Genomic DNA, 13,916 nt, shown 5'->3' with positions numbered 1-13,916 from the left:
CAACAGTTCCCGGCACTGCTATACCAGGAGTGCCTCAGATCAGGAACGGCTTAATGGATTGGCCTTATTATCCATACACAGGGATGTTCCAGTCAATGCAGAAGAAATTTTGGATAAACTAGCCCGCAACAAAAAAGGCGGCTTGATTTTATATTATAATTATATGTTTACAGTGTTGTCTCTATAAAGAACGTACCTTATATTCTTAAAACCTTGTTTTTCCTTTTTAACCAGTACTACCATCCCTCGATAAAAATATCCATCCTCCTCCGAAATTTATCGCTGGGTTCGCCCCTGGTATGGGTAGAATTTGAAACTTTGAGCAGTGATTTCATTTTGAAGAATTCCATGTATTACTACTTTAATTGCTAGAAACTTGTCGTAGCAGTAAGCCATCACCTTGGCAAGCACTTCCTCTCCATTTTACCATATTCTAGAGATAATTTTTGAAGCAGAATACTTGTGTGAATAAAATTTGTCGTTGTCAAGTTTTATGCGTTTACGGCCTATTAAATTGAATTTTGCAAGAAAAGAAAGCGGGTGATGTAAGAAGCTATTTTGATAATGTACAATTTTTTGTTTATCTTGATAATGGTTGGTATCTAGAAAGGCCTAGAAATTTTAGTAATAGCGTTTCCAACAAATATTTTAAGATAAAATTGTTTTTCCTGTAGATTTTAATAGTAATACTTTATGGAATAGCCATGGGGGTGTCTTAATTTCTATTAAAACTGTTTAACTCTTTTTAGATTCTTAACTTTTGTTTACCACGGCATTCACAGTGCAATATTTGTCGAAAGGCATTGTAGTAATGAGCAATTAGAAAAACAAAGTAAAAGAACAGATTAAATATGGAAAAGAGTAAGAAATTAAAATTTTCTCCTTTTGTGTCCATGAATGCTCTGGTATAGTGTGTATTTATCTTTTTCTGAAGTGGAATCAGTTTGACTTTTATAAGCCTATATTTAACTGGCAGGTAAAAGCTGTAAGTGATGACTTGATACGCCACGGCTACAACTATCTTGGGAAAGAAGTTCTGACCTGTGGTTTAACTGGTGAACCCTTAACTGGCTATATTTATTTTGGACCTGTTTATTATAAAAAATTGACACACATGGTTCAAGATAAAATGCATGTTCGAAGTCCTGGCCCTGTGAAACCCCGTCCACCAGTTGAAGGTAGAGCTAAAGAAGGGTGGCTACGTGTTGGTGAAATGAAACGGGATTGTCTCATTGCTTATGGCTCCACGTGAGTATTAGTTAGGATATATTTAAGTAATCTATTATTAGGGAAAGGAATTTCTTAATATTTATTCATTTCGTTTAGCATGAAAAATACTATCGAGTGTATTTTAGTAGGGACTTGATCGAAACGAATTTTTCTAAAGAAATTTCGGTATTTTTTTCAGTATGGACTTGATTGAAACGAATTTTTCTAAAGAAATTTCGGTATTTTTTTCAGATTGGTACTCAAGGTTTTTTTTTCCTTTCTATCTTTTTTTTTCTTTTTTTTTTTTAGAAATTTTTCAGGAAGTATACAGATAATCGCTTTTATCATAAATACCAGCTATAATTCTAATAAGTAATATCGCTGGGTGTATGTTTATTTAGGTATTTTCACGAGAGGCTTATGACAATTTTGCTTTAAATGTTACGTACCATCCAGAGAGTTGTAATAGAAATATCGGTTTGTCATATTTGCTTAATAAATTTGCCGCTTTGAGCTTAGGTTTGGAGCAGGGATTCAGTCGAATTGAGTTTATTTTTAACATTATTTAATAATATTTTATCAGCTAAATGATTCGCCAAAATAATTCGTTTTGGTGAAATGAAACGAGATCGCCTTATTGCTTATGACTCAAAGTGAGTATTAGTCATGACATATTAGTCACTCTTTTATCTGTAGAAAGAATTTCTCTCCCCGCGGTTGATAAGATTGTTGTAATTGATTAAAAAAATTTTTTGCGTTCAATAGCCAGTTAAGTTTTGGAATTGCGTTCAAAACTACGTATTACAATGGATTATTTGCTTCTTGTTCTTCCTAGCTCAATAAGCTGGGATTTGTCCTTTTACAGATTAAACAAAGAGAAAAAACAATTTTTATTACAATGGAAATAAGGAGCAACAATAAAAGTTGAAACGAACAGAAATAATTTTATGTAATTTTATATATTATATATGAGGGGGCCATCAAATGGCTGTTAAAAAAAAAAAAAAAATGGATGTCTGGGAAAAATGGGGGCTAGTTATCTTCCAATCTTTTTGGTCACTTAAAAAGGGCACTAGAATTTTTGATTTCTGTTAAAATGAGCTCTCTCTCGATCTTCTAGGACCTTTGGTTTGATGCGATCACCCCTGGGGAAAAATAATAATAATAATATAAAATGAACACTCATCCGTGATCTTTCTTCTGGCCAAAAATACAAATTATACATTTTGTAGACGGGAGCTTGAAACCTATACAACATGGTCCTCTAATATTCTGAACCTGCTGGTGTGATTTTCATTAAGATTGCTTGAAATTTTGGGAGTGTTTTCCCCCCTTTTCGTAAATCAGGCAAATTTTCTTAGGCTCATAGCTTTTAGTGGGTAAAATTGAACTTAATTAATTTTATATATTTAATTCTATTTTTTAGAGTTTCGGTTACTATTGGGCCGAATCGCTCCTCACTTACAGTTTGAGGTTTCTTTTTTATTTATTTTTATTTTTATTTTTTTATTATTTTTTTTTTATAAGAAATCCATTTTGATGCTCAAACCGATTGAAATAGAGAACAATGTTTACGCTTATTCAATTATATGCTGCAATTTTGCAATAAATTGTTAATAAGCTTCGTTTTGTTTGCTGATTTGGTTGAGTATGAAAAATTCGCTTGAGTGTAATTTGATATGGGCTTGGTCAAATGGCTTTCAAACAAGATTATTGGTGTTGTTTTTGTATACAGATATTCAAGGATTTTTTTTTCTTTTTCAGAGAAATTTTTCTGAAAAAAAAAAATTACTATTTTAATCATATATACCCATCCTAGTCCAAAGAGCAATATTGCTGGTTTTTTATTCTTTTTTTTTATTTCTTTGAATTTGAATTTTCGGTTTGAGAAATTTCGCTTTCAATGTAGCTAGAGATTTTTAATAAGAATGTCGCTTGTCGTATTCGATTGATAAATTTGCAGCTTTCGTTCTGAGTTTAGCTTTAGAGTGTAGATTTACTAAAAATTAACTCTTTTTTCAACATTATCTAATATTCTTTGTTTATTTGAAAGGATTTACTAAATTACGCTATTTAATCACTCATAATAAGAATAATCACTGGAAATAATATTATAATAAATCCCAAAGTTATTTCTATAATGATTTATAATGAGATGATTGTCTAAAACCAATAAAATAAAAAAGTAAAACACTTATAGGTTAGTAGAAAATTTGATCAAAGCATTATCCAATTGATCTGTTTTAGCTCAGAAAAAGTGCAATATATGTATTGATTCTGAATGGTTATGAAGGTTTTTTTCTTTTGATTTGTTTTTTTCTAGTGGACATTTAAATGCCTTACTTCTAATTTAAACTTTTCAATAAAATTTTGATTCTTTACCTTTTGTTTGTATACTTCTGATGTTTTTGCCCCTTCTTCTTTTCTTCTTCTTCTTGAATGACTGAGTTGTCACGAGTAGAGCCAAAATATCTTATTAATTTTTGTTGTTGTTGGTTATCTTTAATTCTCGTTGATATTACTATTTGCGTGTAGGCTTGATTTCAGCTTGGTCATAGGAGAGTCAGAGTTCAAACCCAGCTGTAGCAACATACTGCGGACTGACGCAAGGACCTTAGTAGCCAAGAAGCGTCGTTAATCCGTTACGATTTGCAGTGTTGGGCCAGTAATGTCCTTGCAAATCATCTCCCTATTTCCCTTGTAGGAATTTATTGAAGGAACGTTGGATGATCTCCGCTGATGCCTTCAATGTCTTCATCTGTTCGAATTGCGGTTTCCTTTCTCAGAAGAAACTCTGTTGGACCTGTAAAACTAGCAAGCATCTCACAGAAACTACAATGCCCTATGCCTGCAAGTTGCTGTTGCAAGAGCTTCAGTCTATGAACATTACTCCGAAGATCCGCATTGGGAGCTCCAATGCTGTGCCAAATGTAACCTCCAAGTCAGGCTTGATAAGCTAGGTGTCCTATTTGTTTTTAGAAGTTCTGTATTGCTTATATATAAACGAAGTCTTTTGTATAGGCTATTGGATGTACATTGTATTACGTTTCTGTTGATAAGGAAAATTAGATGTGTCTTCATTAAGAGCTTTTTTCGCCCTAGGTTTCAAGGCTTATGTCTGTCAAGCTATTTGGAGCTGAGTAAATCTTCATCCTATCGACTGAAATTTCGTGAGACTGCCAATTTTTGATACAAAATTAAGTTGAGAGTAAATATGCGAAGATGTGTATTTAAAAAAAAATTCTAATTCAAGATTCGAACCTTGGTTACCGTAACAAAAGTGATAAGCTACTCACAGTTTAAAGGTGCGCACTAGAAGTTATTAGCATAAGTAAATTTTATCAGCTTCAGAAAAGGGAAGAAACAATAAACCAAATAGTTACCCAAATAGATTAGCATTGCATCATTCTGGGTGATCAAGAATCACCTAGAAATGCGAAGTTTCATATTTTATTGTGTCTATTTTAGAGCTGATTTGTAGGCCACCTCCCGTGCAATTTTTCTCCCACAGGGCACCTCATAGCCAAGCATGGTGTTTCTTCAAAATTTTAAGGAAGCAATTTTAATCAGAAATGTCGAAATGTGAAAAAAAAGTATCTCTGAGTGTAGTGTGACCCTTGCAGACCCTGGCAGTGGCCCAGAACTGTGAAAGTGGCGCGTTTCTGCTCGTTTCCAGAAAAATAATTTATAAATAAATAATCGAATAAATATTGGATTATTAAAAGTTGATAAAAAGAGAATCTTTTGGATATTTTGGCGATATCATTTTAGGTTTCAAAGAAATTTCGGAGAAATGACCCAAGCTTATGCAAATGACTTATTTCAGATAAAAACATTTTATTGGCGGAATGCATTAGAAAAGTAAAAATGTTATACATTGTTAGAATTCGGATCGTACAGAAATTTTACCCGAAACAATCCTAGAATCCCTTTTTTATCCAAATGTATAAGTCTAGACAAAGGGAGTAATTTGTAAACTTTAGAAGAAAGTATTCTGAATTGAAAGTTGAAAGCTGATGCAGTCATGCATGTTTGGAAGGATTCTGTGTTTTCTTACTCACTGTATCCTCCCTAAAATTACGATTACAGATATGTCGGGAGGGATTGGTGCAACAAGGCTCCCTCCTTGCCTTTTCGCCTGAGATCGCTTAGTGGCAAAACATGATGTGAGACTGAAGGTCAAATGTCACAAGCTACAAAGAGTTGAATCTGCGTTTCTAGTTAAAAAAAAAAACAAATAGCCACAAATGATCTTTAATGAATGTATATACATTTATATATGCAACTCTACTCGGAAAGTCATACCGGTCTCTTCTTCGATACTGTCAGAGAACCTCTTCATGCTCTATCAATTTCCAGGGGTTACAGTCTATAGCGTTCAAACGCTTGCATATAAAAGTATAAGTACTCGATTGTAAAGACTCAGGTAGGGTTGTTAGGAAAGGCCTATTACTGGATGATCCGCTGAGGCCTAAATATATGTCTCGAGTTTGGCAAGTTTTTCTAGTCCATGGGGGAGGGACTTCACTGCAATGTAATGTCTGTAATTTTACTGCAATGCTATATTTCACGGGGGAAGTTGAATCGGCCGTTCAGAACGATGGCTGATTTGGGGAATTTTCCTGTGCTGTTGTTGAGAAAAATTTTGAGTTAACTAACTGTCTGGTAATTTGGGGAATTATGTAATGTGCCAGTAACAATCGATTTGTTTGCGAGCCTCTTTTTTCGTATCTCTTTATCCTCAGAATTTGGAGATACCTTGAAATTCAGAAGCGAAAAATAGCTTAAATATTTCGCCTGTATAAACATCATGGCGTCATCGTCGCAAGCGAAAAATCCAACAATGAAAACAGTAAAACAATGTGGACTTTGAAACAACAAATCTAGGAGTTCAAAGAACTAAAAGAAGATGCAGAATCGGGGTCAAAATCAAGGTTAAGATCAAAATACAATTGGTTTACTCGTATCTAAATCCGGAGCGTAACTAAATACGCGTATAAACTTAACTAAGAGGATAACCAACTAGCTACGTCAATTTGGTAATATTTGTCTAGTCTGGATGTATTGCACCTTTACGATTCCTTTGGGTTTTGATCGAGGGAGGAAGTCACAAGGAAGGATTGAAGGAAATTGGAACTTCGTGATAACATCAAGGATGTATACAAACGATATCTGAATTTTCCTAGAAGTTATTTACAGGTTGTACTCAGTTATCAAAAAGATTGGAAAATACCGTTGGCTTATTAGCCCTGATAATATTTTATAAAAATATAAATATTTTTGTCTTTATCATCATATTTGTACCTGAGGCGCAAGGGTGTGTAGGTCGTCCTTCCCATTCTTCTAGAAATTCGTTAGAAAAATATCCCATGGCGAATTTAAACCTACTTTCAAAGAGGATATGAATCGTCCCTCTCCCTCTGGGGTATATCCATAGATATACTCATGTATATCCATTGTAGCCCAGTTTTCTTTAAAATGTGACGAATGTTCTTAGCTGAGTGGTAAAGATTAACACGAGTATGAAGCGCTTTGTCAGGTTAATTTTCAACTTTTTAAAAACCCATTAAATTTATAACCAGTAGTTACAAATTTAACGTCATATTAATCAATCCAACTTCAGACTCACACTTTCCTTAAAAACCAAAGTTCTTTGACTCTTACTGCTTCAACAGTTTCAACCTTTTTTCTCTCAGTATTTTATATATATATATATATATATATATATATATATATATATATATATATATATATATATATATATATATATATATATATATATATATATATATATATATATATATATATATATATATATATATATATATATATATATATATATATATATATATATATATATATATATAAAATACTGAGAGAAAAAAGGTTGAAATTGTCTGGTGACCTTTATTAGACAGCCTTCGATTTGTAGATAAAGTAAAAACTTATAAGTAATAACAAAACTTTTATTCAAGAATGTGAAAAATACGTTTAAAAAATTTATACTATGTTAGAGTCATGTCCTTGTGCTTGTTTATGTTGGTTAAAAGTAAAAAAATAAATAAATGTAAATTCTGTCATTTTGTTAAGCCATAAGAAAATTTCAGTCCCTCTTCATCTTACCCCCCCCTCCAAAAAATGCAATTACTTTAAAAAAAGAGGGAATAAAGAACAAAATGAATGTCAAAAATTTTAACTGTAGAAAGATCCCTCTCGCTCTTTTACCTCACTTTTAAGTTTTTCTTTCAATTCTGCATTCTCAGCTAATAGCTTCTCCTTATACAGCTGCAGCTTTCAGATTCCTGGCTTACGTCCTCATAAACTCTGATGTAGTTATTTATCTTGGAGCTTTTATAAAGTGGTGAACGTCAACTTTTATCCATGTTTGTCTTTTTTCATTATGAAATACATATCGGAGAAACTTAATTTTCTAACAAAGGCATGGTAAGCATGGTAAGCATTGATGATCTTATCCATGTCAAAATCCCCAACCCAATTATCATAACTATACATTTCAATTTTGGCACGTTCTGACTCCGCTGTCGCATTTTTTCTAACCCCATTTTTCTTTCTCCTTCACTTTGGATTTTCATTACTTCAGACAATTTGCCAATGCCCTTTACTATACCTGCCCTTATTGGTCTAGTTTTACATGACGTAAAACTAAAAAAATGACGTAATATTTGATTATTGAAGCAAGTCCGACTCCTAAAAACGGTTTCTACTAAGCTTCAAACTTTTGGTTTATTTTTTAAGGTTTTTGTAATGTAATCCCTTGTCAAAATATAAGCAAATATTTTCGCAATTACCATTATTTTACTCTTTAAGCAACTCAATGTAATCTTCTCCATGCATAAAAATCTTCAATTTTTCCAAGTAAGTGAGACAAGTGTGACAACGCAATGGCAATACTGTTGCATATAAAAATGAAGTCACTCACATAAATACCTTTTTCCAAAATTAAGGTTTTTGACAAATTTTCTCAAACTTCTGATCCATCTAGATCGTTTTTCTAGGCCAGAATATTCCAAGATGCCAGTGTTCCCGAAAAAATATGGAGACGTTTTCGAGAAAAAAAATATATAAATACAGACAAAATTATTACTCGCTTAAAAAGATAGTATATATAGACAAGGATGGATACGATAAAGATGATAACACTGTTTCAAAGCATACACATGGGCAAAACCATAATCTAGTAAAAAGATTCTCTCTGACTGTCTAGGTAGGGATGACAGCGCTAATACTTTAGCAACTGAAAAGGTAAAGAAAAAAAAATGAAAGGACAAAGAAAACGTCGCCCAACTTGTGCGGAAAAATAAAAAAATTGGTTTAAAAAAGATTGGTTTCAAAAAAAGGAAATAGGAAGGATCCAGGATGAATCTGCGGAACCAAAATATGAATCTATGGAACCAAAGAGTGTATCTACGGAACCCTAGGATGAATCTACGGAACCCTAGGATGAATCTACGGAACCAAAGGATGAATCTACGGAACCAAAAGATGAATCTATGGAACCAAAGGATGAATCTGCGGAACCAAAGGATGAATCTATGGAACCAAAGGATGTATCTACGCGACCCTAGGATGAATCTACGGAACCAAAGGATGAATCTACGGAACTCTAGGATGAATCTACGGAACCAAAGGATGAACCTACGGAACTACTGCTACTACTACTACTAACAACTCACCGCAACACCAAACCGCCTTAGGCCAACACAGCTACGCACGCTCCTCCTCCACCCCAATCTATTCAAGGCCTCCCTTTTCACACCCGCCCACGAAGTTCCCATTTCCTTTAAATCTTTCTTTATGACGTCCTCCCACCCCAGGCGGGGACGACTTGCTTTCCGTTTAGCCCTAGATGGTTGGCCAAAAAGAACAATCTTCGGCAATCTGTCATCCTTCATCCGCACAACGTGCCCCAGCCACCTCAACCTTTCACTGTAGCCCTAGAAAGCGGTATTGAACCACATTTTTCGTACAGCCTATTGTCTGAAATACGGTCAGTCAGCCGGGTACCCAGAACAATCCGTAAGCAATTTCTGTGGAAAACATCTAGCAAATCTTCAGCCTCAGCTTTTTGGAGCGCCCATACTTCAGAGCCAAATTTGACCACTGTCATCACTGTAGCTTCTAATATTCTAATCTTGGTTTGCAGACTTATCTTCCTATTCTTCCAGACTTTTTTTTTAACTGTGAAAAAAAAAACAAAAAACACCCTGAGCCTTGGCTATTCTATTTTTAACATTTTCACTGCTCCCACCATCTTTACTAATAATACTACCAAGGTAAGTGAAGTTGCCCACCTGATCAATCTTTTCATTACCCAACGTCACCTTTTCATCTTCACTTATTCACCAAAGAATGAATCTATGGAACCAAAGGATGAATCTAAATTCCTGTAAATATTTATATCCTGTAAATAAAATTATTGTAAATTTTAAAATAAATTTATTTATTTCATCTCTCAGTTCAAAGTTATTATATAAAAGGCAAAACTATTTGTAGTGTTTTAGCAGCAACAATTTTACTTTTGAACTGAAATTTGAAAGAGGTAATATACCTGAAAATTTTAATTAAATTCATATATAATTTTAGTTCTCAGTTTAGAATCTTTAAAGTTATTCTGTAAAATGTAAAAATATTTATGGTGTCTTAGCACTACTACTACTACTAACGACTCACCGCGGAACCAAGCCGCCTGAGGCCAACACAGCTACGCACGCTCCTCGTCAATCCCAATCTATTCCAAGCCTCCCTTTTTACACCTTCCCATTAAGTTCTCATTTCCTTTGAATCTTCATTTATGACATTCAAACCTATTCTAGCACCCTGAACTCGTAAACCTCTGAAACTTCATTCATTTAGCTCATACTTTCATCTAGGATACTTAAATCATCACCATAATCTAAGTACAGGAAAGTTTTTCCTCCCCATTTCATTCGGTGTTCTCCCATTGCTTTTTCTGTGCTCCTTAAGACAATGTCCATCAAAATATCAAAATAATCCACATAAAAGGGGATAGAACACAGCCCTGCTTAACTCCTGATTTAATACAAAACAAGCTGCTAACCTCATTTCTTACCTTAACCGCAGCATTGTTATTCTCGTATAGAGCACTAATCACTTTAATGTATTTGTCTGTAAGTAACTGTAAGTAAGGAGGGACCCGGCTCAATGGTAACGGAAACTCTAGAAAACGGGATTTTGATACCAACAGATACATCAAAAGAATCAGATTTTAATGCTGATTTCAAATATATAAGTTTCATCGAGTTTAGTCCTACCCATCAAAAGTTACGCGCCTGAGAAAGTTTGGCTGATTTTCGAAAAAGGGGGAAAAGACCCCCTAAAAATTTTATAATCTTAATGAAAATCACACCATCGTATTCTGCGTATCAGAGAACCCTACTGCAGAGGCTTCAAGTTTCTATGTACAAAAATGTGGAATTTTGCATTTTTTGCCAGAAGAAAGATCAAGGATGCGTGTTTGTTTTTTTTTCCCAGGGGTGATCGTATCGTCCCAGTCGTCCTAGAATATCGTGGGTTGGCTCATTGGAACGAAAACTAGAAGTTCTAGTGCCCTTTTTAAGTGACCAAAAAATGGAGGGCAACTAGGCCCCCTCCAACGCACATTTTTTCCCAAAGTCACCCGATCAAAATTTTGAGATACCCATTTTGTTTAGCATGGTCGAAAATATGACAACTATATCCTTTAGAATTGCTCAATTCCTCAAAGAACCCGGGAGGATGGCTGAAAGTTGTGAACTTTACCCAGTGTTAACATATGTTATTGGGTATTAGGAAGTATAAAGACGTTTTCAGGGGGGATTTTTTCTGGTATTGGGGGGAGGTGGTGGGTTGGGGGTTATGTGGGAGGATCTTTCCATGAAGAAATTTTCATGGGGGAAGGGACATTGCTATAACGGGGGTGCCGGAGTTACAAGAATTCTTTAATAAAAGATCAGAAATTAAATAAAAAAAAAAAGTTTTTCGAATGTAACCAAGAAGCAGCATCACAACTTAAAACGAATAGAAATTATTACGTATATGATTGTGTTCGCTCCTTAGTTAATACCTCCCTCATTAATCCAAAGATTTTTTAGTACTTTCATAAGAGCTAATTATTGTAATTAACGGCCTTTGTGATTAAGGGTCATTTTTAAAAAATTGGAACAAAATTCGAAATTTAGCTTAAAGAGCAAGGTATAGACTAGGGGGCGATCTCCCTAATATACTTATTAAGAATATGAATATAGAAGTTCGTTACGTAAGTTAATTCGTAAGTTACATATATTTATTGCTAATAAAAGCGTTCGTAAATAAAATTAAACAAGTTTTGAGAAAGCCATTTAACCAAATAAAAGTAAAATTAATATGAAAATTTTTTTGTAATTATTCATGTACGGTGAGCCAAAATCAAAACCTGCATTAATTCAAAACGTCAAAAATTAAATAAAAACTTAAAACGAAAAGAAATTATTCCGTATATGAAAGGGGCTGTCCCCTTCTCAACGCCTCGCTCTTTACGTTAAAGTTTGACTCTCTCACAACTCTATTTTTTTTAAACAATAAAAAAATTTAGCGTAAAGAGCGAGGGGTTGAGGAGGGGACAGCCCCTTTCATATACGGAATGATTTCTGTATTGGTATTTCTGTATAGTATTGGTTTTGGTTTATTAGAAAGCCGTTTAGCACAAGAAAAGTAAAATTAATGTGCAAATTTTGTTTTACTTATTCAATGACGGTGAGCCAAAATAAAAGCTGCATTAACTAAAAAACGATCAGAAATTAAACAAAAAAACAAGTTTTTTAAACTGAAAGTAAGGAGCGACATTAAACTTAAAACGAACAGAAATTATTCCGTATATGAAAGAGGTTGTCCCTTCCTGAACGCCTCGTTCTTTACGCTAAAGTTTTTTATTGTTTTACAAAATAAAGTTGTATAAAAATAAAAATTATATAAAACTATAAAATTAAGACACAGCGAAAACGTCGTTTTCCAAACACATTTTAGACCGATCTGCTAAAATAAATGGCTAGAAACAGTTTGCAGACGTTCACGAAACGTTTTTATAGTCCGGGTGTCATGTGAAACAATCTTGCTTATTTCCACCAGAATAGATTGCACTATTAGCGATATCTAATAATGACAAAAAGTTATATCATTTTTTGTTAGGAGTGAAAGAAAGCTCCTTTCAAATTAGCTAGTGAAAATATTAAATAATATAGGCGACTTATGAAAATTAATTTTTTTACGGGGTGGGGGATGAGTCAAGGGTTCATTGGGTACATTCATATGCCCTTCTTTTTCAAAATTAGCCAGTGAAATATTAAACAATGTAGGCGACTTATGAGAACATTAATATTTTTAGGGGGTGGGGGTGATCCAAGGGCTCATTGGGTACAATTCTATATCTCGTCCGGAATTAAGTGCATTATTAGCGATATCTAATAATTATAAAAATTTATATCATTTTCTTAGGAGTGAAACAAAGCTCCTTTCAAAATTAGCTAGTGAAAATATTAAACAATGTAGGCGACTTATAAAAACTAATACTTTTTAGGGGGTGGGGGATGATTCAAGGGTTCATTGTGTACATTCATATGCCCTTCTTTTTCAAAATAGTGAGCTAGTGAAAATATTAAACAATTTAGGTGACTTATGAAAACTTTAATATTTTTTAGGGGGGGGGGGGAGGATTCAAGGGTTCATGGGGTACATTCTTATGCCCTTCTTTTTTCAAAATTAGCTAGTGAAAATATTAAACAATGCAGGCGACGCTGATTTCGTATGGTTTCGCTAGAAAATACCACGTCTCTAACAAACTTAACCATAGCTAGTTGAAACTGTGTATAATTTCTTCATTTTTAGTCCAGTTGCATAGCTAATAGAGGAAAATTTGAAATTTTTTCCGATTTTGTCTGGTTTCGCAAGAAAATAGCTCGTCTTTAACAAACTTAGCCATAGCTAATTGAAACTGTGTATAAATATCTTCATCTTTAGTCCAATTGCGTAGCTAATAAAGAAATATTTAACATTTCTTCAGATTTTGTGTGGTTTCGCAAGAAAATAGCTTGTCTTTAACAAACTTAACCATAGCTAATTGAAACTGTGTATGAATATCTTCATCCTTAGTCCAATTGCGTAGCTAATAAAGAAACATTTAACATTTTTCTGATTTTGTGTGGTTTCGCAAGAAAATAGCTCGTCTTTAACAAACTTACCCATAGCTAGTTGAAACTGTGTATAATTTCATCATTTTTAGTCCAATTGCGTAGCTAATAAAGGAATATTTGACATTTTTTCTTATCTTGTTTGGTTCCGGGTTGCAGTGGTAGCTAGCAACCTAGTAAGAGACGATCACGTCCAATGTTAAGATATATAAAACCCCATAACTCCTAAAAAAAGTCAAATCAAAACAAAAAGTACACCATTAGAACCACCATGTCTGAAACCCCTGTATAGGAAACTTTCTGTCATTTGGCTTGAACAGCGAGGGAAATATATTGGCTTGAAAATCAGGAAAATTGAATTTAACCACGTTATTTTCCACAAACGGCAAATTTTTTTCTTTCTTTTTCTTTTCCACAGATAGCTTGGCACTGGAACATCTTAGAGAGTGGTTCAATGGCTCATTTTAAAGGAGATCTCTAGATCTAGTGCCATTTGTACTTAATTTGTTTTTTAATAAAGTAAAT

At 33.8% G+C, this 13,916-nt stretch overlaps 1 pseudogene across 1 annotated transcript in view; it reads left to right on the top strand.

Annotated features, from left to right (window-relative positions):
* The window catches only part of LOC148955532 (DNA-directed RNA polymerase III subunit RPC2 pseudogene), a 6,049-nt pseudogene extending 1,765 nt beyond the window's left edge, over positions 1-4,284 (top strand). Inside the window, exons 2-3 of the transcript XR_016143638.1 lie at positions 912-1,248; positions 3,914-4,284. The product of XR_016143638.1 is annotated as a DNA-directed RNA polymerase III subunit RPC2 pseudogene (transcript). The remainder of the gene's footprint in view (positions 1-911; positions 1,249-3,913) is intronic.
* The last annotated feature ends 9,632 nt before the right edge of the window (positions 4,285-13,916 follow it).

The sequence above is a fragment of the Artemia sp. Qi Xiang Cuo genome, chromosome 2 (assembly GCF_049724085.1).
Source record: "Artemia sp. Qi Xiang Cuo chromosome 2, ASM4972408v1, whole genome shotgun sequence".
Taxonomy (NCBI): domain Eukaryota; kingdom Metazoa; phylum Arthropoda; class Branchiopoda; order Anostraca; family Artemiidae; genus Artemia; species Artemia sp. Qi Xiang Cuo.
This window is presented reverse-complemented; position numbering and strand designations above follow the sequence as displayed.